General features: G+C 48.1%; 1 pseudogene; it reads left to right on the forward strand.

Annotated features, from left to right (window-relative positions):
• The first annotated feature begins 286 nt into the window (after window positions 1-286).
• LOC125758280 (uncharacterized) lies at window positions 287-2669 on the forward strand (annotated as a pseudogene).
• The last annotated feature ends 24492 nt before the right edge of the window (window positions 2670-27161 follow it).

The following is a 27161-nucleotide window of genomic DNA, read 5'->3' on the forward strand; positions in this document are numbered from 1 at the left end:
GCCCAACTGCAAGTCGGATGCGAAAAAAAAGGCACCGGGTGTATCTTTTCATGAAATCCCTGCCGACTCTACACTGCGAGAAGCATGGCGCAGAGCAATCGACAGACGTGGATGGACCCCAAATGTGACTTAAAATTATTCGAAGGTGTGCAGCAAACATTTCAGAGATGAAGATTTCAACGTTGGCCAAAGGCGCTGTCTGAAGAAGGGCACAGTACCGACGATATTTCCAGAGAGATCGTCAGAAGTTCTGAGTGTGCCTGAAGCAGAAAACACAGTTGAGCACATGCCACTGTCAGAAGAGAAACCTGAAGAGACGGAAGCAACCGAAAACCCAGCTAGTAAGACAGAGACGCCAATGGAACATGAAAGGACCACCGAGGAAGAGCCATCAAAACAATCCTCCACTGCGTCGCTAGAGCAACTGTGTGCACATCAGACGACGACTCTCGACGATCACTCAGACGACGACTCTCGTATGCTTGTCGAAGAGACGAAGCTCGACGATGATGATGCTTGCAGTCTTGCAAGCGAGAGAGCGCGATGGCTGAGGAAAGAAAGGGAGATGAAAAGAAGAATTGACAGACTCCAGAAAACAGTGGATAAGTATAAGGCGGAATTAGAGAAGGTCAAAGAAGACTGAAACTTGCGGATATGTCGTACATAAGGCAGCAAGCCATGCAGGAATGCACATCAGCCGTCTTTCTGTGGAATCAAATAATTAATTTCAGACGCAAAAAACCCACATGGTCGGAAGACGTTGTGCGTCACTGCATCATACTGAGTTATGAACACTCCAGAAAAGGACTGCTCAAGCTGCCTGGGAGAACAACCCTCCGAGAATTCATCGGAGGCGCGAGCGGAGAAACGGGCTTCTAATTCATTGATTAGGCTGCGCTTAAAAGCACAGAGCGAAATTCTAACCTCGTCTGCTTCAAGGCATTGCTCCCTCATCATGGATGAGATGCGCATGAAACCAAAGTTGCAGTACAACAAACAGCAAGATTGTTTCGTAGGCCATGTTGACGCAGGCGTGGACGACCCGGCGAATGAGCCCGTGCTAGCAAATTCGCTGTTGTGCTTCGTCATAAATGGCCTGTCAACATCGTACAGAATTCCAGTGTCGTATTTTTTTACAAAGGGCCTCACTGGTAATCAACTGGCGCAGCTGGTCCGAACAGTTATCAAGAACGTGGAGGAATCAGGATTCAAGGTCGACAGACTCGTGGCCGGCAACCACAAGACAAATGTTAGTGCCATGAAAGACCTGTGCGGAGGATTTCTAACCTATAGAATCGAGCACCCGGTTGAGCCCGAGAGATTGTTATTTTTAAGTTTCGACTGCTGCCACGTGCTGAAAAACATGAAGTCTCAATTTTTAGAAAGAGAAATTGGCCCGAACGGAGAAATCTCTTCCCGTTTTTTGAAAAAGCTCTACGATCTGCAGAAAAATCTCATTGTTAAAGCTGTAAGAAAACTAACCAGGAAGCACGTCTATCCAAACAATATTGAAAAAATGCATGTCGGGCGTGCGTTGGAAATTTTCTCTGCCAGTGTAACGGCGGCCTTAGAATTTTTGAGAGAGCAAGCAGGGCACAGCTGCGACGCCGCCTTTGCGGCAGCAGGACCAACGATCGCTTTCATGCGAAACATTTACCGCTGGTTTCTGCTGCATGACACGAGCACATTCATCAGAACAACCCTGATGTGAGGCACTATGACGACCCCCAGGACAGCCGCCTCGAATTGCTCGAATTACCCGTTCCTATGTATATGGAAGAAATAAAAAACAGGTCACCTTCCACACAAACTTTTTTCACTGCAGAAACGTACGAAGCGCTTCTCCTAACAACGTAGCTTTCATTCGGCATTTGCTTTCAAGAGAGTTTTGCTTTGTGCTCAGCAGGAAGTTTAACAGTGACCCTATTGAATCCCTGTTCGGTACGTTGAGAAGATCACTGGGATCGAATGACACCCCGGACGTGCGGTCTGCAATGTCAGGTCTCGAGAAGCTGCTGAAAACGGGAATAGCTGCCGTGCCTGAAGGCACTAACGTCCTACACGAGCAAGAGTCCGGATCAAGCAATGTGCTCCCTGCTGCAGCTCGCACACCCAGGGATCCATCTGAGCTTCCACGAGGCGCCACAGCCGTTCTCAAGCGTTTCAAAGTGAAAACTGTACCAGCCATCTTGCCAACCCGGCAAGTTACGGCCACCGTATATATGGGCGGCTACATCACGCGCGTTGTAAGGGAACACATCGATTGTGATTACTGCTGGCAACTAACAGTAATGTTCCCAGTAGCCAGCCGCTGCAACAGTTTACCAGGCAACAGGACAGAGGCGGACTTCTGTACCCCTACGACGAACTTCTCTACGTTCAAGAGACGCTAGGAATGCTCGCTAGCCGTGCACTGCAGGAGAGACTTAATCTCCAAAGGCCCCTGACATCCTTGCTAAACGTAGCTGTGCCAGCGCTGGTAGATTCAGCCCTTTTGAAATGCGCAAGCCTTGGCGACGACCAGCATCGCCAAGACTTGGCTGAGCTTGTGTGCTCCCGTTTCATTAAGCCCCTGCTTGTCAACTACACCTCAGCTGCAACCGACAGAAGCGATGCGTGCAAAAAACATCACTCGAAAACCTTTGTCAAGGAAGTACCTTAGGTTGTAATATGCCAGCACATTATGATGTAGAGGATTACACATAGCAACGACAGCTCTGAGAATTCAGCCGACAGGATGAACACGTGAGCCTAAAGGCTTCCATCGGTAATAATATGTGGGGTTTAACGTCCCAAAACCACGATATGAATCTGAGAGACGCCGTAGTGGAAGGCTCCGGAAACTTCGACCACTGGGGTTCTTTAACGTACGCCTGCATACAACCACACGGGCTCAACAATATTTAAACGTGCGCTGAATACAAAACACGGGCCTCAACAATTTCGCCTCCATCGAAAATGCAGCCGCCGCGGCCGGGATTCGATCGCGCGACCTTCGGGTCATCAGTCGAGTGCCATAACCACTAGGCACCGTGGCGTGATTTCATGGTGATTCCATATGCATTAGTTGCATAGTGCCACATCCGAAACCAGTCAGCGACATCGGAAAATGCTGTTGCTGCCTTCATGAGGCCGTGTATGACGTACAGCCATCTCCAACAGTCGCCTGGCATTCAGCGTACCGAGCGTACCTCACTTTGAAGACCAACAGTCCTGAATGCTGTCAAAATCAGTGCGTCTTCGTAGTGAAACACAGCCGGTGACTTTCTAGCGACCTTGCGTCCACGTTGCGTCTGTAGCGAAAAGCAGAACAAAAAAAATTACACCATCTCCCGCTAAAGGGGACCATGAGGCGATGCGAAGCCGGAGCACTTGCACGATCGCTCGCGTTCCGTTGGCGTTCGTGGGCATGCTACTGACTCGCGTCGTGGAACGCGAAGAGGGACGCTACGCGCGTCGTATCTTCCATCTAGCCTGGCCGTTAATTCTCACAGGGCGAGCGGGGAACGAGGCAGCGCCCTCTAGAATATTTTCAGGCCTGCTCACTACTCCGGCCATGGCCTCTGACGTCAGTCATTTTGACCCTCGTCTCCTGCTGAGTAGACGTGCGCATGCATGCTCACGCCGTTTGAGAGAGAGCAGGATTGCTAAGCCTGACGAAGCCTGCCGTGGTATCCGCCTCGTGCGCTGCTGCTTTCAGTGGTACTGGTGGCGCCACCAACGGCGGACGGTGGCGATAGGTGGATCTGCGCGGCTCAGAGAAGCCGTGGGTAAAGCGCCTGTTACTCTCCGTTTTTCTATTCATGTTTCATTCTGGTTTGATATTTGTACTGTCGACGCTGCTCCACTAGACAACCATGCCGTCTGTTACGTCCATTGTTCTATATTATTTGTTTCAAAATGACAGGCCCGTTTTTAATGCGTGCGCGCGATGCACTGCGTACGTTTCTTACGTGCATGTGTCCAAGTTGTTTGCGTGATCTGTTAACACAGATGAAATAAAAATTGTTGCAGTACAAAACAGCATTCTTGTTTTATTGAACACCCCAAACAGTACAACAATGACTATTACGGCTGTATGCCTGCTTAAGAAACGCACAAAAGACACGCGATTTTATCTTCGCCCAACACTCGTAGCACTCAACTAGGCCAAGAAAACCAAAATCTAACTTGCTGAACGTTTTAACAGCCGTCACACAGCTGCATAATAATGCGTGAAAGTACTGTAGCAAATGACCAACAAACATTCACACAGCGTTTTTTTTTTTGTTCACAGACCGTATTAACATATGAGAAAGTTCTAACTGCATTGCAATCACATATTTCGGAATATCTAATCACTTTCACCATTGAAGCCACAATCCTCTAACACATGCGCTTTAAATTGAGCATGGTATTACTCAGACTTATACAGGAAATGCGCACGCGTGGCATTACTCAGATTTATATAGGAAATGCGCACGCGTGCAATGTATCTCGTATGCTAGATTCTCCTTTGGTACGTGCAGCTCAAAATAAAATGCGATTCTAGAAGTAATGTTCGTGGGGTAGCGAGCATATAGCAGAACAACTACTTACAGCTTCACTTACCTTTGCCAAAACGGTATTCCAATTGCAATTCAATATTAACCGACGCAACAACGATAACAACACGCCTGTTGCACACAGGCGTACCAGGTTGACGCTCGAGGCCAAGCGCGGTATTTTAAGTGTAGCACAATCGTGCGCGTACAGTACGCTAGAATATTCTGGCACAATGTCGTCAAGCTTGCAGTCACTTCAGCGGTTCCCACGATGTAGCACCAGTTGACGTCCTCGCGTCATCAAACTTCTACGACGCCGAGAACTACGCACACAGCTGACTTGGAAAAACGCGGTCTTGCAGGAGGCCATCTTGTCCCGCAACCAACGGACAAAAGTACACAACTGAGGCGTCTGAAACATTGCCGTTGATGAGATGGCAGCTGAACGAAATCAGGGCTCGTCGTCCGACGTGTGGCCACCGCCTTAACACAATATTAACGTTGCAACGTTCAAGGAAGACGCGACGAGCCTAGCCGGTCTTGTCGGGTACGCTACAGCACAGTGCACAGCGCGCGCTCTCACGGTCACCGAAAGAAATAAAAGAAAGTGGAGAGAGGAGTTAGCTTGGAGCATGGCCAGTCGGTGGAAGCAAGAGGACGTGTTGCGTCGTCGGTGTGGCGTATTGTCGAGAGATGGCGCTAGTTTGTTTTTGCGCAACGAAATCGCAAACTTGATTCAAAATGCATGGGATCCTATGGGGGGTTGGGAGAGGGCACATCTTCCTTTCTCCTCGCTAGTCACCAGGGGAGCCGAGCGGTGGCGCCACCATACCGATGCACGAGGCGGATACCGTTTTAGGCACCGCGTGCTGTAATCGGCGTCTTCAAGCATAATAACAATATCTGAGGCTTTACGTGCCAAAACCACGAGGCGTTTTTATGTGCATTAAGATTCGGGCGTACAATAATTTGATATATCGCAAAAAAATCAGCAGTTGCTCCGTGGACGAATACAAGCGATGAGCGAAGCTCCTTCGAAATGGGACGCAAACAACTATGCGCCTGATCTCGCTGCTGGCTTTCATGAAGGCGGTAGGATGGGGGGTGGGTGCGGAGAGCGTCTGCTGCGCTCGGTGGCGGGAACCACTGAACGAGTAAGTGTGTGGCGCGCGCAGCGCAGGGAGAGGGAGACTGGTGGGAGAGGGGTGCGAGCGGTGATGCGGCGGGGACCTTCGACGGCGGCGACGGAACGCCGCGCGCGGCGTTTCACTGTCTCTTTGCGCCGGCGCCGGGTGGCGAGACCGTCTTCTATTACCTTCGGCAAAGCGCCGTAGTGCGCTAGAATGATGGTTGTGATTTCACAATCCATGATAAAGGTGGTGAAAGTGAAGACGACCATTATAACCAGTTGTGCACAGAGCTCAAATTTCTGGTGCGCTGGAACAAAACCGCTCAAGGCCTAAACATTTCCTCTTGAAGGGACACTAAAGAGAAACAATGAACTGGTTTAGATCGACAAATTGTGCTCTTAGAACTGTAATGTCGTTAATTTCGCCACCATATTTTTATTATTAGAAGACAAAATCAAGTTCGAAGTTACATTTTTAAATTTTTCGCCGAAGTCTCCCGCATGACGTCACGGATTTCAATGTGTATTTATCGTATTTTGGCGCCATTGGCTCAACAAAATTACCCCAAATTTGGTATGTTAAAGGGACCATGACACCCAATTTTCGATCATAATCTGCGTTATGTGGGTTAATCCTTATGCGTTCACAAATAAGCTGGCGAAATTTTAGCGTATTTGGTCGAGCACCTAATTTATAATTGAATATTTTTATAAACACGCCAGTGGCCTGGTAGAGCGGAGCTTGGAGCATGGAAGAGAACGGAGCTTCGACGGCGCGGAGGAGTGCGGGCCTAAGGAGCTTCGCTCTTTTAAAGAATAGAAATTAGGATCTCAGCAGGAATCGAACCGAAGCATTCTGCGTGGCAATCAGGCATTCTACCACACAGCCACGCCCGGTATATAAAATGTTTAGAAAAACAGCCTATACAGACATAATGTCGGCGCCACGTCAATAGGGAACCCAAGCTCATGTTTGCGGCGCGACGACAGCGCCGCGTTGCGGCTCTGTAGAGAAGTTCTGGTGCAACTGGGTGCATGCGCGGCCGGCTCAGCCTGTTTGTCGGCAGCGGGAACACGCGCGCGCGCGTCCTCAGTCGGTGCGGGGAACTGGGGCGCAGTGCCGACCGCTTGGCACGCTGAACCGAGAGGCTTGCAGTGCGAAGCTGCATTTCCACGTTGGCAGAAGCGACTCCGCGGAAGCGCAAGCTAGGTCCGAAGTATTGCTGTGTCGTGGCCTGCCACAAAAGTGCAGACAACACCAAGGCACGTGATTCACGTGTGAAACTGTATCGGTTCTCGGGCATGTCGCACGAGAAATGATGGCGGCAAGCGTGGATAGCTGAAAGCGCTGTCTCGCCTTCTATTTTGGCTGTCTGAGTTCATCGCTTTCATTCGTTTCGACTACATGAATCAGTACGTAACTCGGCGCTTGCACGCAGCGACTACAGTGATGATTACTCGCTGTCTTTTCGCATTGTGAAAGTCTAGTTACGGTTGTAGGTGAAACAACTTTGTGTTTTGATTCCCCGTGTTCGTGAGACCTACCCGTCGTTGTTGAACGTTCACACTCGCGTTATACGAAGCGTTGCGCAGTTGGTTGAATTGAGTTGAACTCGGCACATTGTCAGAAGTTCGGCGCCTGCAATTCATGCGTCGGGAAGGCTGCTTTATCACGCCGGAATGGATGCCTGTACCTTTTCAGCAAGCTTTGACATCGTTCTGCAGGTTTGCTTTGTTTTTTTCACTTCGTTAGGGTGATATTTAAGCCGCTAAATATAACTCGCACTTAATACATGCTTTCCAATTGCAACCTTGAAGTAACCACCGTCTGACTGTGCGATTTTCTAGCCGCGTTCGCGCAGCAGGTTTTATACGTCTATCAAGTCGATATCATAAATAGAGACTGCAAGCATGACGCGAGAGCCAAAAAACCAGGCGAGCAGTTCATCTTGCTCCACAGTGATTAAAGCTCAGCTAGCTGCCTCACGTCCTAATCGGCGGGTGATTCTCCAGCGGCACGGATGACTTGACTAATCTTCTCAGGAAACAGTGCCATAGCCGTATAATTTCTTTTTTTCGCACGCCACAAAATTTGTTCACGAAAGTTCACGGCTGCTACTACAAGCATTCCATATCAAAACAACAATCATATGATTCGTAGTCCGCACCGCAGAACATCGATAGCGTGCACGGCTTCATTTCGGAGTGCACCTGGACCATTACGCATCTATAACATGACAGAATGATGTGTGTAATCGCGACTTGGGAAATGCATTTCGCTTTGAGTCGGGCGTCGTCGATTGTCTGCTCTGCACGGTAAACGTGATGGACCAGCCTTTCTCCTTTTATCAAGTTCGCTTTTCGGAAGCGCCAGTCAAGCTTGAAGATCCTTTTGAAACCGCACTACAAGCGGTACATTGTGAGACGCCGCAAGTGCACCGCGAGAGCTTTGCACGTGCAAGGAAGCAAGCGGCAGCGCAATGGAGGCAAGGGAAAACGCGCGTTGCTGGCATCCAGTTTGCATTTTAATGCCAGAGATGGCGCTGCCTGTCGAGAGCAGCAGCGCCGCTAAGCGATGCTTGGGGAGCCTATTGTGGTCGCGGTGCTGGCTATCTAAATTCGGCAGATGCCACGTACCGTGGGAATCCATGTTATGCGAAGCTTGCGCGTGATGGTGACTGTGGCGTAATGTTTCACATTGAGCGAAACGTTACGGATTGAGGCTAGAGAAATGTGGAAGTGGTATATACACTCCCACATGTTGAAGAGTCACATATGTACTACATAAACAGTTGTTTACAGTTACGTAACGACGCCAACGGCAACATGGGTCTTACAAACACCAGACGCGGTAAGCTGATATCAAGTGCTTATATATTCTTCAATACTGGATAGCGCGAATTCGAACAGCACAAAGAAGGAACACAAATGCACAAGACAGGCGTCACTCGCAACTAAGCTTCATTTAGGAAAGTTTCCCTAGATATATGATACGCAGCCGAGTGGCGCACGCGCACTGCACGTACGTTAGTTACAATTACAGTTGTTACAGTTGCGTGACAGTTATGCTTATACTTGTCCGTTATGACGGAGAACGCACGCACGTTTTATGAACCTGTGTGCATGTCTAGGAGGAGTTCTTGACAGTTCTTGAACAAGGTCATCATAACCGTGAACAGTGAGCACAGCAGCTGCACTGGACTTGTTATCGGATCCTTTCGTCATCGCGGCTACGAGGGGTCTAAGTAGTGAAGTGCGAGGTATAGTGCAGCTGGTGGAAATGCTGGATGCCACTTACGATGAAATGATCTACGATGCCTCCTGTACTGGACGTGTTAGCGAGGTCTTTTGATGCCCTGTCCACATCCACGTATTTCACGCAGTACAAGGACCAGGCGTTGTTGGGTCTTGATAAGTCAATGTTGAAGTCACCCGTAAAGAATGAGAGGCCTGGTTCTCTCGGCAGATTTATTGTAGGGAAGTATTCATCCCGTTTTTTTGTAATCCACTTAGTCCACGTTGCGGACCACGTGGACGAGTGGATGGTAGTTGAGCGTCTTCCAAGGTTGCTCTGTCTTCAGCTCCCACACTTTCCTTGCGTCGGCCGCGGTGGTGCACTGGTTACGGTGCTCGGCTGCTGACCCGAAGGTCGCGGGTTCGATCCTGGCCTCGGCGGTCGCATTTCGATGGATGTAAAATACTAGATGCCCGTGTACTGTGCGATCTCGGTGCACGTTAAAGAATACCAGATGGCGAAAATTTCCGAGGCCCTTCGCTATGGCGTCTCTCATAAACATATCGTGGTTTTGGGACATAAAACCCCAACAATTACTATTATTATCATTTTCCTTGCGTGTCAATGTGTGTGTTCGCCGTTACTGTGTGGGTTGAGACTCCGTATCACCTGTGGCACATACCCGCATAACATGAAGTCTGGTATGCGGGTATGTGCCACACGTGATTGAGAGAAATGGTTTCATGACGTACGCGACAGGTATTTTGCGTTATTCATGTCATAACCAGTGAATCGTGTTCGGCATACACTGATCCGCTGCTATGCCAACTTTGGTATATTAGAAGTTATGGAGACGACCAGGAGAGCGCCCGGACGTAGGCGGCTAGATAGATAGATAGATGAATAGATAGATACGTAGATACGTAGATAGAAACGGCCAAAGTGCCTGAGGTTCGCTAAGAAATGCTTCGCATATAAAAATGTTCCATGTAAATCGCGCTTCGCGAGTTTATCCACAATACCGACCGTAACGCAAAGCATAAATGCACTTGTCGGGCACGAAGTGGTGCCGCTCACGTCTGTCGAAGCTTTCGTCGCGCGTCTGCATTGCGAAACTGACCTAAAGCGGTGGCAAAGCAGAGCGCATAGGAACTGAGCCATGCGGAAACCGACGATCTGCAGTGAGTCACAAGTACTTAGCTCATGCGTCCGTTATAAAACGCCGTTTTCATAGCCCTTATCACCGTCAATCGCCAAAAAAAAGCCAGACATTCGCTCTCAGCCTGTAAAACTTTCCAGCTGAATCCTGCCCATTAACTTCTTCCAAACTGTGCTCGCGAGTGGGCTCAGGACGGCCACCGATGTCCGCTAAACAAGGAAATTCGGCGCAATGACGAATCCGGAGCGCCGCTGCCGCGTGAGTTTCTCCCTGTTTACAGACTACGGAAGTGCAGATACGGCTTGCGGATAGCTTCGTCGTTAAATGGAGAGCGCAATGCGAAATTGCATGTCTATGTAATAAACTGCGTAAATTAATGCTAAATAAACGCTCATCAGCGCTCGTAGGAGTGTAGTACTCCTTTTGCGAAACCCAGTTCGACAACCCCTGCCAGGGGCAGATCCAAGGGGTCATAGGGGGAAGGGGGGGGGAGGTCCTTGAACCCTAGCTCCGCTGATGGTTCGAGCCTTGCTCCGCTAGTGCAAGCTGCGCACTTTTTAGATGCGGAGCATCTTGTAGCGGCGCACGTCCCGCGCCGTCGGCGTCCGCATTCACACTACGCATGCGCAACTCTCCTCCTTCCCTCTCTCCAACAGCTGCGCGTTACGCTCTCCACTTCTCTCTTTGTCCTGCGTTCTCGCTTCTGCAGACACTTGTCCTGCGTTCTCGCTTCTGCAGTCACCGCGCATGAGCTACTCTCCTCCTCTAGTCTCCTCTCCTTCAAGTGTGAATATGAAGTGGATAGAGCGCTGCGCGCGTTCAGTTCAGCGCTTGCTTCGGTTCACTCCGCTTGACTCTGTTGATGCTTCCGATGAAGTGTGATGGTGTCATGCCCAAATTATCTCCTGCGACACGCTGCGATGACCGCCAGCGCATGCGCGTCGCCTCCCTCGCCTCTCCTACGATGCCTCCCTCTCGCACGCCAGTCGACCGCGTTCCCCGCTCGCCCTATGAGAATTAACGGCCAGGCTAGAGGGAAGACACGACGCGCGTAGCGTTCCTCTTCGCCTTTCACGACGCGAGGTCGGTAGCATGCCCAACGAACGCCAACGGAACGCGATCGTGCAAGTCCTCCGGCTTCGCACCGCCTCATGGTCCCCTTTAGCGGGAGATAGTGTGTTTGCTCAGTCGATGGTATTGACTGCAACCCCTCCCCCCCTTACCCCGAAAGCTCTCAGCACCTAACGTGGGTTGTGCGCTTCCTCCGGCATCAGAGGCATCAGAAGTTTTCTGCAGCTCATCTGCTTTTTCGGTGATTCTGGTATCGGCACACCTTTGACGGAGCGACCATGTAATGTGATGACGTCATCATCTGGCGTCAGAATGACGTGAGAAATTCTGGCTATTTTTGACGTCATCACGCGATTTTTTCCATCACTTCGTGTGGACGGCGCCGACGGTTACATTTAGCGTTTAATGAGGCATCCGACGCTTCCCTTATGAAAATGTGAGACGAGTTCAAAAAGAAAGTCTAATGACTTCTGACATTTCAGTCATTTGACGCTCTAATGTGTCCCTTTAGAATTTTGTAATGTATTTGAAATGCCATTCAAACACATATTGGCCAGTCATTCTGATGCGTATTAGCATGTGATAGTCTGATGCGGATTAACATGTGATAGTCTGATGCGTATTAACATGTGATAGTCTAGTGAGCATGAAACGACCTTTGACATCAACACTCATTTGATTCTCTAGTGTATTTAGAACAAATAAAGTAACAGCGCGAATGAAACAAGGACGACAAAGGAACGAAGACCACGGGACAAGCGCTGACTGCGCTTGTCCCGTGGTCTTCGTTCCTTTGTCGTCCTTGTTTCATTCGCGCTGTTACTTTATTTGTTCTTATTATGAACCAACTAGCCCACATCAAGTTGTTTCTAGTGTATTTCTTCAGAATTGTTTTAATGTACTCATAATGTCATTCAAAAACATATTGGCCACCGTCATTCTAATGTGTCCTTATGAGTGACTTTCTTGTGAGTATGAAGCATCCTGTTTGCAATGACCCTCGACCAAGCTTGTGCTTCGTGGCCAATGACATTCATAACATTCCTGAAACAGAACTATTACAGTGCATGATAAGATTTATGATATGTCCGGATGATAGTACGGAATCACATATTAGTTGTGCCTGACAATGTGTTTGCTGGTTGATACACATGCAGCCAAGCATCATACAAAAGTGCATGTATGCACCTTCTACAACACTTGTGCTGTACAAAGACATTTCTCAACAAAAGAAAATGGATAAAAACATTTATTGACTGGGAAACATGCAGAGGTTAAATGAAAGAAAAATATGGTGTACACCTGTCATATCTTAGTTTCGTATAATCTGTCTACTTAACATTGATGACAGATTGCTTTGGTGCGCAGGGTCCTTGTAGGGAATCCATATATGTGTATCCATGCATGTGTATCCTGCACGAAAGATCGCAGTAAATATATAAGAGTTGCAAAGAAAACTTTATCCAACACATGGTGCACCTTAGAACACTTAGATGTACTGCCAATGCCCCGTGCAGGTAGTTGACAAAAAACACTTTTGTGCAGTTAGAGTTAGTCAAAATTGCATCTTATATCGCATTTCCAATCGAAACTTTCAGCAAATCCTGTTAGAAAACAGGAAAACAACACAGAAGGTCAAGTCCAGCATCAAATATACATTAATGGAGTTACGTCTAGGGTCTTGTTTCTTTGATCTTAGAATTCCCTCAAAAAAGGTGCAATAGGTTCATGAGCAGGCGCAACATGTCGAAGCTTTTTGTAAAGATTGAAACAAATGCCTACCATAAAATATAAACTCGACCAGGCTCACAGGTAGAACGCTCCCATCTTCTTCTGCAAGCTGTCGTCTGCTTCAGTTCCACGAACAGGTGAGATCACCGGGTACATATGTAAAGGGTACCAGAAAACATTCATGAGTTGGCGCACCACTCAGACCTTACAGCTCACACACAATACATACAATGTATTCAGGCAAGTCTATGTTTATGTACCAGCAAGGGCCTTGAATGATGGACTCAGATTGCGCTATAAGAACAGGTGTAACCTGAGCAACGGCTCATGGCAGACAACTGTAATGGTGCCATTGCAAGCCGAACTTTCAGAAACTTGTGTACTTAGTAAACACTAGTCGATTTCAATAACTTTCGTAGTCGCTTTCGATGTAGTCGATTTCAATAACTTTCGACGACGCTAAGAAGTTTATTTACAGAATCACAACTGCGCTACAAAAAATCTTGCAAATTATTCTTCCTTCGGTTTACGATCGCTTCTGAGCGGCGGAATGCCAAGGGCGGGCCACTTTCTCTCTCTCCTCGGTCGCGGCCCCGTCCCCTCTCCGGGAAGGAACCATGCTCTCCGTCCTCCCCTCCTACCTCACCTCCCCCCTCCGGTCCCCTCCGCCCAAAAGGGCAACGCGAGTGTTGCCCTCCCTGCGACGCATACATCGCGCAGGCGTCCCCAAGGTCACCCAGCTCCCGGGTAGAGGAGCGGCAACGGGAAGCGGGCGGGCCGAGCGACAGGCATTCTTGGAATCGAAAAACAGCCAAGGAAGAAGAGCGCCATGACAAGAAACGCTTGCGTTACAGAAGCGAGCGGAGTGTCGCGCAAAGCAACGCGTCTTCATCCACCCGTTGCAGTTGTAGGTAGTGAACGCACATGGTGAATGCTTCATACAACCGTATAAAGTGCACAGAAAGCATTGAGCGTAGCGTAAAACATACCTGTCTGTCATCCTTCCTCTGGCCATCATCCCCGCAGAGTGAACACACCGCACAGACGATCACACTCGGTTCCTGCGTAAAAGACGTCATGTAATGGAGTAACCTAGCTGTGTAATTTAGAAATATTCTAGAACTTACCAAAATCAGGCATCCACTGTGCACTCTTCAGCTTTACAGTCCACAATGTACCGTACGTTCGGGGACAGTCTTGTCAAAAGGCTGCTGTACGTCCGCACTCGCCGTCAGTCACGAGACTAGGACCTAGATCGTCTTTGAAGGTACACTTGATATTGAATCACGTAACCAACGTGCATAATCGATAAACGTGGTAAGGAAGCATTGTAGAACACAGCATGGCACACACACACAAAACGCGCGCACCGCGCACCCGTCAAACAACTAAAGCGCCCCCAAGGACAACTTTTCTTGGCAATGAAGGGAAGGCTACGGGGGCGGAGCTACTGCACATGTACTGCTCCGCGAAATAGTCCGGTACGGCGCGCGTTTCGAATTTAGTTTTGGTTTGTGAACCTTCCGTACCTCCTGTGACGGCCATTTCATTGTTCGAGCGGCCGTCTCAGGCTTATACAGCCATTTGCTAGTGAAATTCGTCAGAAGCTCCCTCGGCGAGTCGTCGGGAAAGCTGGAGGGTGACGAGCGCTCACTTAAGACGAAGGCGCTATTTTGAATGTGAGGTGCTCGTAAAAGGTGCGACGTTTTCACAAGTGCAAAAACGCGAAATGACGTTGCATAAATCAAAACAAATATAAATATCTCCTTGGTGCGCGCTGACCCTCTCTTCAAACAGCGCTCCGTAGAAAATAAAGCAATGTTGTTGTTTTTATTTTCACGCAGAAAACACAACGCAATTGTGGGACTATAATCTTCAACGGTAGCACACGCGTAGGTCGGCTCTCTAGCATTCCCTTCATTGCCAAGAAAAGTTGTCCGCAAGTATAGAAGACCTGTTGCAACTGCTTGCTTACACTAAGATAACTCCATAAGTGGCAGTAGTGTTGTGTCACTGTACATAGAAAAAAGTGTATTTATGGCTTTTTTTACACCCATGTGTGCATGTTGGGAATGTGTTATGGCTGTTCGATTTTGTTATACAACTATACATTTTGTTTTGGAGAAATGAAAGAAGTTAGAAATGGGCAGTTTTCAAACTCGCATCCCAGACGACGGTCATCTCTGAGTCCTTACTCCAAAGACACGCTTGTTTGTTTCAAGTTATTAGCATTCATAAAAGAACCGCGAGTATCTACATTGGCTAGAAGTCGGATTTTTAGGCGTTAAAAAAGCGCGTTTGGGGCGCCAGAAATAGGCAGGCAAAACAACGTTATGGCCAGCAACATTGTCAATATATGCACAGGAAATTTTTACGTAAATGCAAATACCTTCAAATGGAGACGTGCGCGACCTCTATCTACGACAGTAAAACAGGAAAATGTTTTTGTTTATGATGCCACAAAGGCCCCAACAGTTGAAAATAGCCGTGCAATTGTCCTTTGTCCTGCACGGTTGGCAGAACACGGTCTCTTCGTTTATTCTGTAGCAGCGTGAGACAAGGGTTCCGTGTCGAATGAACACATTCCTGGGCGTCCTTCTTTTCGGCATGATTGAGAAGGGCAGAGCAGGAGCAGATAGTCAGACCGCTAAAGTACCAGAAGGGAGGGGTGCCGTTCTATTGGCCGGGCAGAACCGCGTGGGGCCAATTTCTCCTCATGTCGGTGAACACCTTACAAGGTAAATTACAACCGAAACAAAAACCGCGTGCATATTACATTTTGTTCCTTTGCTCTTGACTCTCCTTTCCTCTGACGGCTCTCCGCGGTTTCGCATTCGCCAACCGCTCGCACCTGTCAGCGCGGCGGCGTATGCTGGTCGGCGCATTCCACTTCACTATTGCGTTGGTTAGTTTGCTGAGAGTAGGTTGAACACAATGGAGTTCTGAACAGTCATTTCTGCCCGGTAACATGAATGACGGTTTCAAACTGCATCCGAAAGCAAAACTTGAGGCTAGGTAGTGTTTACATAGGCGCTAATTTTAAAAAATAGGTATTTATGCGCATTTGTAGGCATTTAGACAGAAACGCCCAAACAGGCATTTATAGGCATTATAAGTGCACTATAAACGTCCTTCTTAACCTCTAATTCATCCTCATATATCAAAGTGGGGCGATAGGAGCGCTAGGAACAAAATATGCATTTCCCTAAAATCCAATACATAATAATACCACACTCTGCCAACAAACAGTCTGCCAAAAATGCTAGGCGTTTTGTTTTTGGCGATGCCCGGCCGGTACTCCGCTCCGTCCTTCCATAATGCCTCGCGCCTCTCAACCAACAGAAAGAGCGGCGTTGCAAATTCTATCGATGTCCATCGGCCAACATGGCAGATGTTACTTGTCCTGCTTATAGACTCTATTGTCTAATAACGTCCGGAGAAACGGTCAATTTCAGATGCATCCTTAAAGCGATTTCCCTCCCTAAATCCTAACACCACCGCTTCAACAGGTAGTTCCCCGTGGGTCTTCAAAATGTACATTTAGGCACTTAGGCTAATGTGCTCTTTAAGGAAGCCGCGAGCTTTCTCTGCTCGCTAATATTTGCAACGTCAGCTTGCACATTATGCGGTGCAGCGCAGCGCAGCATATGAAAACTGGATACTCCTTCAGTGTCGTTCTTGTAATGCCTATGAGCATTCTTATTCTTAGTTATATGATGGTCACTGCAAGTATGGCTAAAACCGTAAATTTTCATCCGTCACGTGATTCTGTGCGTCCTCAAGCTGTTGTCGCTCGTCCTGGTAACAACTGTCATATTCTTGATACGAAGTTGAAGGCTTGTGCAGTAGAACTCAGGCGAATTGCGTGCATACTTCGACAGCTTTTGCTTCTATAGCCAATTGTTAAATTGCCTAATCAGGGAAGAACGTGGTGCAATGGCGTAGCCATGGGGTGGCACACCGAGCTCGTGCCCCCGCTTCCCCCACCCCCGAATTTTTTTTCTGCCATGAGATACAGAGCACAAAATGGCACACAACCACACTCTCCGGCCAGGGCCCCACGTCGGATCAAGAACGTGCACCCCCCCCCCTCTCCCGAAAAAAGAAATTTCTGGCTACGCCACGGCCGTGCCTGTAATTGTTCACACGGGTGTTTATTTTAATATTTTGTAACAGTGATGCAAAGCGTGTCAACGCACAGTTCTGCAACGATCACTTTTACCTTGTCTACCACCTTACTAATTTTGTGCAGTGATAGGTGACTTCTGTACTGTTTCATTACAGGCATCCAGCCATGGCCAAAGCCAAAGGTCGGGCCCATCAACAAGTGTCCACCTCTGTGCATGACTCTCCCGGAACAAGCGGCGTGCAAAGGGAGCAAGGTCCTGTCGCATTGACTGACGAGAAAAAGTGGGTGATCTGCCTGCCTCACACGTGACTTAAATTTTATCAGGAATTTCCTTATTCTTGGCAGTGAACTCGCACTTACTTTCTTTCTAATAATTGCTGCTTGCTGTGGCACAGATTTTGGAATTCTTGAAGATTTTTCAAAACTATGCTCTACCACAGCAAGTAAACTAATGGTCGAATAATTTTTCCACATTAACTACTATTACCCTACCTGCGGCAAGTTGATTTTTCATGCACTTTAATCCTTTTCTCTTTATGTCATCATTACTATACTACAGTTGAACATACAAGCGATGTTCCAAGGGCTCCACCCAACGAGGATGATCCTCGAGGCCTGCATAAATAAAAGTTTTCTCTCTCTCTGTCTCTCTCCCTATACGTGCCTTAGCGGCATTGTCTGCTGGTTTCATTACTTACGTGTACCGAGGCGCATAGGTTCGTCATCATCATCATCAGAATGTCTACGCCCACATCAGGGCAAATGCCTCTCCCATGTTTTGCCGATTAACCTGGTCGTGTGCTTGCTGCGGCCACGTTATTCACGCAAACTTAATCACATTTCGGAAGAAGTGCTGGCAGCATCTTCCACGTAACTTTCCGGCTCTCCCTGGCCCGCTTGCACTCTCTTTTAAAAGGGCCCTGCAACACATTTTCAGCATGGTCAGAAAACGCCGCCGATCGGTAGTCGAGGTTCCTGAGAACACGCGAGCCAAACGTTATAGCGCAGCGCGTGGCCTGGGATTAACGAGAAATCCTTAAAGTCAGCTAAAAATCGCTTCCTCTTCTCTGGAGAGAAATGATGCTTACGGCGTCACTGACACAAGTTCCACGCCATTGTCTGGTTTGAACATGGCGCGCTCGGTAGTTCCTGCGGCCGCCGCTGGAGGCCGTCACTTGCCCGCACCCGTTTGGTAGTGGTGCTGCTAGAGGACGGACGTGTTTTTCGTGGGCTCCGGAATGACAGCGTCAGATAAGTGCTTTTTTTTTTTTGCATGATTCGAGCTTGTTTCTTTAGTTAAGCCACTAGATTGCAGCTTAATAGAGCTTACAACTTTGTGCTGTTTGTACAAAGTGGTGTGACAGTCGCTTCGGGTGTTTTTTTTTTTTAATATTTGTTGTTTTGGCCACCACGTGGCTGAAAGGTGCACAGGTGCTTTGAAGTGTAACATACTTGCGGAGTTTTGTGATATCATTTGGCTTTAAGTGTATCTAATCTGCCGCGTGAATGCTCTGTAGCCATGGTCAAAAAGACCGTAAAGTGTTCAGGATGCGGAATGGGGCGGAAAATAGAGGTTTGTGAGGATGAGACGACAGAGAGAGCTGACGCCAAGTGTAAGCAATGCGAGTTAGAGGCGAAGATGGAAATAATGATGGCCGCCCAGAATGAGCTCAAGGTGAGAATCTCCGAGCTGGAGAAAGCGGTAGCGACAGAGCGGGAAAAAACGATGGCTATGGCGGAAAGGCTTAAGTCAGCCGAGGAGGGATTGGCAAAGGTAGCCATGCCAGCAAATGTAGCCATGCCAGCAAATGTAGCCACGGGGAACAGGGAAGCAGGCGACAGCGGGAAAAATGGGGCATCGACCCCCACAGTGGTAGGCGCGAAGGGGGAAACAGGTTTGGAAAAGACAGGTGCAAGGGACACAGGACCCACCTTCCGCGAAGTAGTCTTGGGAACGGGTAGGGGACAAAACAACAGCAGTAGCACACGCTAGTAACAGGTGCAGTGGCCAGGTGCGGGAGAGTCCACCAGAAAAGTCGGATCACGTGATAATCGCCGGGGACTCGAACTTAGCTACATGCGCAGAAGCAGTCAAGGAAAGGGTGAGAGGCGACAAACGAGTTTTAATAGGAAAGTTCCCGGGCCATAGGCTGGGATCAGTGATGAGACAAGCTAACGCAAAACTCGCAGCTAAGTCTAATGGACGTAACCTCGTGATAATCGCGGGAGGTCTAAACGACGTCTTGAGTAACGAATCAGCCGAACTAGCGACCACATTGGCGAAAGGGGTCGATGACATGCGCGCCATTTCCCCTCAGGTGCAGATAGTGGTATGCACAATACCGGAGGTACCGGTGCGTGACGGCAACCTGCAAAGAGCGGTTGTCGACGCAAACAAGGAGATATGGCAGATGAGTAGAGAGAAAGGCATCGAGGTAGTGGAAATAAACAGAGAGGTGCACAGGTGGGGTGGTTTTCGAAGAGACGGAATACACTTCGATAGGAGGCTTGGCCATGAGGTGGGTTGGCGTCTTGCAGGACGCGCAGTAGCTTTTTTGGGGGGCACGCGGGCCCTTCGGTGCCCATGGTAGCTTGTAATGAGGAAAACAACCAGGGGGACTCTTTGACAGGTAGTATAGCGAAAAAACAGAGAAAAGGTAAAAGAAGGGAGAAGGCGCGTGTTGCAATTAGTTACATTAACATGCAGGGTGGCAGAAAAAAGGCAAAATGGTTAGAGATTGAGGGACAGTTAAACAAGGAACAGATAGGTGTTTATGCGGTTACAGAAACACACCTTAGAGACTTGGAAGAGCCACCACATATTGAAAATTATGTTTGGGAAGGATGTACAGGATCACATCAGAAAGGAGAGGTGGGGGGGTTGGAATGCTAATTCATAGCAGAACAAAATGGGAGAGAGTGAAACAAACGTGTTCAGAGCACATGTGGGTTTCGGGCACAGTAGGTGGAAAGAAACGTGGCTAGGTGTAGCTTACTTGTGGACAGGCAATAACTGCAGAGAAAAGAATCTGGAGATAGTGAAATGCATAAGCACCGATATTAAAGAATTTGGTCATGATGCCGAGATAATCCTTCTAGGGGACATGAACGCTCACATTCATGACCTTGACGGATATTCAGACACCAATGGCAAGTTATTGCTAGATCTCTGCGAGCAACATAGTCTTGAGATAGTTAACGTGGGGCCTAAGTGTGAGGGGCAGATCACGTGGGAAGTCAGAAACAGGCAATCGAGCATTGATTACTGTCTCATGACAGAAGGAATATATGACAAACTTAGAGAGATGAGAATAGACGAAGAAGGCATTAACAGCTTGGGTAGTGATCATAAACGCATAATATTACAAATGGGATATAAAACTGAAATAAGAACATAGAATCAAAGTTTGGCAGCTCGTATCTAAATGACAAACAAATAACAAATATAGCCGCAAGAGTCGAGGAAAAGTAGACGAACTACCAGGCAAAGACTGGAAGTATAGTGAGCTGCTACATGTAATCACGAAAGAAATGGAAATAGAGAAGAAAACTATTTGTTGGAAAGGAAATAAAAAGCCAAAAAGTTGGTGGAACAAAGAAATCCGGGAAGCGATCGATATGCGACGTCAGGCATCACGGGAGCACAGACAGGCAAAAAAGGAGAAGCGGCCACAGGACGAAGTCAACCAAATATGGGAAATATATTTAGAGCAAAAATTCATTGTGCAGAAATTAGTCGAGGCAAAAATTAAAGGTGAAAGTGAACGCTGGATGACAGAGATTCGCGAAAAGAAGAAGGCCGCGCCTAGGATATTTTGGAGCCACCTAAAAGCGCTGGGTAGGAAGTCTGTCACAATGCAACAGCATATGGTAGATGAAGGAGGAAATAAATTGGAAGGATATGAAGCGCTAGGTTACATCCGACAGATAGCCGATTCGTTTAAAAAGGTCACCCAGGGGCTTCCCGCGGTGAGTAAAAGTACGCAAAGGAGTGCAACCGACGAAGATGTAGTACTAGAGAATTTCAATTGGAAGAAGGCCGAAGGAAAAATTCCTAAGCGCACTACTCCGGGCTTAGATGGGGTTCCCGTCAGCCTCATTAACGAACTCGGGCATAACACTAAAGAAGCACTGCTGAAAGCCGTAGAAAAGTGCTTACAGGAGAGGGAAATACCAGACAGTTGGAGAAAAAGTAGAATGAACTTAATCTATAAAGGCAAGGGAGAAAAGGATAACATTCGCTCGTATAGACCGCTAACAATTACATCGGTGCTATACAGGTTGGCGATGCAGGCAGTAAAATTAAAAATAGAAGCGTGGGTAGAACAAAATGATATTTTGGGAGAACTTCAGAATGGATTTCGAATCGACAGGCGGTTAGACGATAATCTGTTTGTTCTACCCAGTGTATAGAAATATCTAAAATAGAAAACAGGCCCTTATACGTAGCTTATCTAGATATCACCGGGGCGTATGACAACGTTAATCAGGAAATTTTGTGGGATATATTGAAGGAAGTGGGCATAGGTGACGACTGTGTACAGCTTTTGAGGGAAATATACCGAGGAAATACAGTTTGTATAGAATGGGAAGGAATAAGTAGCAAGGACAGCGTTGAAATTAGCAAGGGGCTGAGACAGGGATGCCCTTTGTCCCCGCTGTTATTCATGCTGTACATGGCGAGGATGGAAAAAGCGCTAGAAGGTAGCAACATTGGATTTAATTTGTCACACAAACAGGTCGGAGCGATGGTTGAGCAGAAGCTTCCAGGTCTATTTTATGCTGATGATATTGTCTTATTTGCGGACAGTCAAGATGATATACAGCGACTGGCAGATATATGCGGAAGGGAGTGTGAGGCTCTAGGACTAGGATTTAGTGCAACAAAATGTGGATTGATGGTATTCAATGATCACGGAGACCATACGGTCTTTATACAGGGCCAAAAAATACCGAGGGTAAGCGAGTACAAGTACCTCGGAGTATGGGTAAATGAGGGGGATAGATATATGGAGGTACAAGAGAAAGCATCGGTAGCAAAGGGAAAGAGGAATGCTGCAATTATGAAGCACAGAGCTTTATGGGGATACAATAGGTACGAGGTGCTTCGAGGGCTGTGGAAGGGTGTGATGGTTCCGGGGCTTACATTTGGGAACTCAGTGGTGTGCATGAAGTCAGAGGTGCAATCAGGAATGGATGTAAATCAAAGGACAGTGGGCCGCCTCGCGTTGGGCGCTCACGGGAAGACGACAAATGAGGCGGTAAAGGGTGATATGGGATGGACAGGCTTTGAAGTGAGGGAAGCGCAGAGCAAAATGAGATTCGAAGAGAGGCTGAGGAAAATGAAGGAGAGTAGATGGGCAGAGAAGGCTTTCAGGTATTTGAATAGAAAAAGCGTTGACACGCAGTGGAGAAAAAGAACTAGGAGGCTCACCAGTAAATATACGGCTGGCAGTGCGGGCGGTATGGCAACAAGGAGCATTAAGCGGAAGGTCAGAGAGGCGGAGAGGACTTATTGGATGACAGCGATGGAAAAGAAGCCGGCTCTGAGTAACTACCGAAAAGGAAAAAACGAAATAAGGAGGGAAAGGTTTTATGATAATTCAAGGGGAAGCGCTTTACTGTTGAAGCAAGGTCGGGCTGCCTTAGAACGCGTAGTTATAAAGCGAGATTTAGTAACGAAGAAGAACAATGTACATGCTGCGGGGGAACTAAGGAAACGATGGAACATGTACTGATTGAATGTGGCGATATTCACCCAGGTATACGTGTGGGCACGAGTCTACATGAAGCCTTGGGTTTTAGGGACAACAATGGAAAGCTGAACACGTCCGCGATAGAAATAAGTAAGAGACGGTTAGAGTATTGGTGGCAGAAAAGTAGAGATAAAGAACAAAAATAAATAATGGCGGAAAAATAAGGTCATTCTGCCTTAAGAGGCAGAGAGATGGACCGTGAATTTATATTGTTTGGTATAATAACATAGATTTAATCAATGTAGATAAGGTATTAGGCCAACATGAAACAAGGAAGCTTTTTTTTTTTTTTTCTTCGAGCCTGGTGGCAGACATGTCACCGCCCCGTTTTAAAGGGGACGCTCATAGCATCCATCCATCCTATCGCACTGAAAGTACGCCGCGCGTTTGAAGAAAAAAAAAAACGCCAGGCCTGCGCTGAAACCGCAGCACAGTCACAGCGAAAGCTGGAAGAGCGACGTTTCTAGAGCCCGCTGTAAGCTCTCTTGGGGCTACAATACAAGTACGCTAGAAAGGTGCCCACTACGCCATAAATCACAATTTTTGTGAAGTAGGGAAGCACCTACTAAGCCATTATTCGTCATTCTGCGGAAAAGCGAGGCACCAGCTACACGTCTGGAAGGCATTATGTGCACTTTGTTGACGCGACGACTGATGACGATGGCTCAGCCCTTTGTAATGGGTTGGAAGCTTTAAACGGCCCACCATTCCACAAGACACTTCTTCACTTCATACACAACACCGGCCTAACGGCGCACATTTAACACAAATATACCCAACAAATATTATGCCTTAAGGGCAAGTCTCTGTCGTAAATAAAAAAAAATAAATAAACGGCCCACCAGTTATGTAATTTGCATTGGGTGACGCCCGGTTGTTATTTCCCTCTCCCGTCATGCTGTATAACATACGTTGACGTGGGAGAGAGACCGGGGGGGGGGGGGGGGGGCGAACAACTTTACTGAGACCCCGAGGAAATGGATCATGCGCTTATGGGCATCCTTGGCAACCAATACAAGTGCACTTGCGAGGAACCCACTACGCTATAAACCATTGTAATTTTACTGAGACCCCGAGGAAATGGATCATGCGCTTATGGGCTTCCTTGGCAACCAATACAAGTGCACTTGCGAGGAACTACTACGCTCTAAATCATTGTAATTTTACTGAGACCCCGAGGAAATGGATCATGCGCTTATGGGCTTCCCTGGCAACCAATACAAGTGCACTTGCGAGGAACCCACTACGCTATAAATCATTGTAATTTTTGAGAAGTAGGGCAGCAGACACTGTGCCATTTTTCGTCATTCTACGGAGAGCCGTGGTACCTGCTAAACGCATGTAAGGCATTATGCGCACATTGTTGATGCTGTGCCTGATGACGACGAATTATGGCAGAGCGCTTTGTAATGGGTTGGAAGCATTTAACAACCTACTCGTTGCGCAATTCGCATTGTGTGACGCCTGGTTACAGAATTCGCGTTGTGCGACGCTTGGTGCTTATTTTACTCTTCTACCACGCTATATTGCATATGCTAATGTGATTCCTTCCCGACATGAAGCCTGTATAGGACCTTTTTGCAAAGCAGATTCAAGCACCGGCATGGCTCAGAGGTTGAATACTGGGCTCCCACGCAGAGGGCCCAGGTTCGAACCTCGTTCCATCCTAGAATTTTTTTTTCTTATTTCGAGCGATACTGGTTACGGACACCGGCGGCGGCGGCGGACAACTACGGCGCCAAAAACGGCCGGTGAAATGATCTCATAACAGCTTTTGCTGTAAAAGTGCTCAAGGTCAGGAGGCGCGCGTGACGTACATTCTACCCCCGTGCCACCCCCCGCAACGTTACTAGACTAGGTTCAGTTTTCGAACTCCTGTGACTGCGCGGACCGACCACCGATTCTCGCATCTCATGGCGCTGCGGATCTTTCTTGCTCGGTCAGGACGGCGCGGTTGGGGCGGCGTTGCACTCTGTCCGCGGCTGTGCACCTGGTTTGGCGTTGTGTTTGCATGCGTGTTTAGCTACATTCTCGGTTTAGTAACCTAGTGTAGTAAAGTTGATCCAGCCCTCCCTGCTTAGCTTCTAGAGCTTTCGTCAGGACGAGAGAAGAAAGAAAGCAATTACAGCGTGCGACAAACCTTTGTAACTCCGCTTGTGCTGGACGGATTCTAAAAATTTTCGTGGTGGTCGTTTCGTGAGGAAATAAGCTCCTTTAGTGAAGCCATTCCATGGCTACTTGGAAAAGTGTTACAGGGCCGATTTAATGGCCAGCGGTTATCTCGCCTTCGCGCTACATGCTCCGCCAAGCCCATCGGTTCTTCTTTATTTAGACTGAGATGTCCTCAACAACCGTTTGTTCTCTGATCGACTATGCTCTCTTCTTTTCCCTTACAGAAGCACTCACACAAACATTTCAAGGCAAGATAACTTGTGGGATAGATTTGTGCTCACACACATGCATCAGCTACAAGATATCAATGGCAATATAGCGTAGAAAATATTTAAGATCAAATTTTAAGTGCTCGGTGAGCCAATGCTCACGAAGCACCCCATCTTGTAACATCGACACCAACATGTTTTTAATGTAAACAACCAAAAGCCACCTGCAGCTTGAGTTTGTGTTGGCTGTCATAATCCTTGCGAGCTCTCTCTCCTAGCAAACTTTTTCAACGGAAAACGGGAGCACCTCCTTTGTGAACTTGCACGGGAGTACAAAGGCTGACGTCTTGACTCGGCAGTGCATTTTTGGGGGTTGGCGAATACTTTCAAGATACCAAAGGGGATTATAGCAGCACCCAAGGAGCCTTCGCTAACAAGAGTAGTCAACGCGGGTAAAGCGCCTAATGAAGGATGACAGTTCTGTAGTTGTGCTGACGGGATTCTTCTTGATTTGTCAAAACAGCGATGCAAAACGCGTCAATGCACGCTTCTACAATTATCCTTCTTTACTTTGTGTTCTAGCTTACAACTTTTGAACCATGATACGTCAATTCTGTACTATTTTATCACAGGCATCCAGCTACAGCCACAGCGAAAAAACGTACTCGTCAACAAGTGTCCCCCTCGATCCAAGGCTCTCCTGGAACAAGCGCCGTGGAAAGGCAACAATGTTCTGTCGCATTGAGTCAAGACAAAAAGTGAGTGATCTGATAGCATCACAAGTGACTGATATGGTGTCAGAAATTTCCTCGTTCTCTTCATTGAACTCAGATTTAGTGTTTTTTTCTCGAAATAATTGCTGTTTTATATTGGACGCATTTCTGGAGTTTTCCAAGTTCGTCAAGATTGATCTCTAATAGAATAAGTAAAGTCACAGTCTAATTTGACCAAATTTTGTTTAATTACTCAGTGAAGCAGCTGTGAAATTATGCACTCTCTTGCTTTTCTTAAGGGTACTTAACCGACATGTGCAGAATCACTGACGTAAACCGAGTACCATTGAGTACACGGTGTCGAACTGTACCTGAAAAGGCCCCAGTGCTCGAACCGGAAGAATAAAATGAAATGAACCCCAACCAATATTTTGCGAAGGGGCCCGAAATATAACGGAAAAAAAGAACGCCGGGCCTGCGCCGAACACGGTATACAGTCGCACTGTAAGCAAAACGAGAGACCATCTAAAAATGCAGTGGCTTAGCTCGGCTATGCCAGAATATACGTAGCGTTAGCAAAGGTTCAGCTGAATATTCTGAGCTTTCCAGATTAGGATTAGCTTGATTGTCATGCTTACTGCTGCTCCAATGACACACATTCGGCCACATCGTTCAGAACCGGTAGACCTGGCGGCATGACCGGGTGACGATACCCATTGGTATCGATACCCATTGGCGAGCCTTGACGTCATCGACAGCGTCTTGTTGCTGCTGCAGAGATGGTCGGGCACGTCGCTCAGCATCCTGGCGACGCCGCTTTGCTGGACGGTCCTCCCTTTCCTCCAGTGTTTCCGCAGCACGTTTAGCCTTCCTCTGCTCATTCTTCGTACGCTGAACCGCTAATTTCCAGGCAACTACTTCGGGATCCGATGACATAAGCTTCTCGGCTCTTCTGCGCCGTTGAGCAGCATTTGCGCTCTTCTTCTCCATGGCTTTACCCACCTGCAAACGCCAATCACAGGCGCCATCAAGCGGCACCAGCGCATTGTCAGATGGCGACTGCACAGCGAAGGCGAATAGCTGCGCGCGCCATGGCTACGACGTCACCCCTCTCGAATGCGCAGAGCAGCAGCGGCGAGCCGCGCGCGCCGGCGCCAGTCTGTCTGGCCGGCTACGACGCCACTCCTCCCGCTATCCGCCACCAGCAGCGGCGAACCGCGCGCGGCGCTGGCGGAGAGCGCGTGAGATGCCGGCTCCGCACTCATCCTCGCGCATGCGCTGCACGGCTCATGATGACCCACGCGAAACCGGCTCCGGCTAGGCAAGTTAGCTAA

The sequence above is a fragment of the Rhipicephalus sanguineus genome, chromosome 4 (genome assembly GCF_013339695.2).
Source record: "Rhipicephalus sanguineus isolate Rsan-2018 chromosome 4, BIME_Rsan_1.4, whole genome shotgun sequence".
Classification (NCBI taxonomy): Eukaryota; Metazoa; Arthropoda; class Arachnida; order Ixodida; family Ixodidae; genus Rhipicephalus; species Rhipicephalus sanguineus.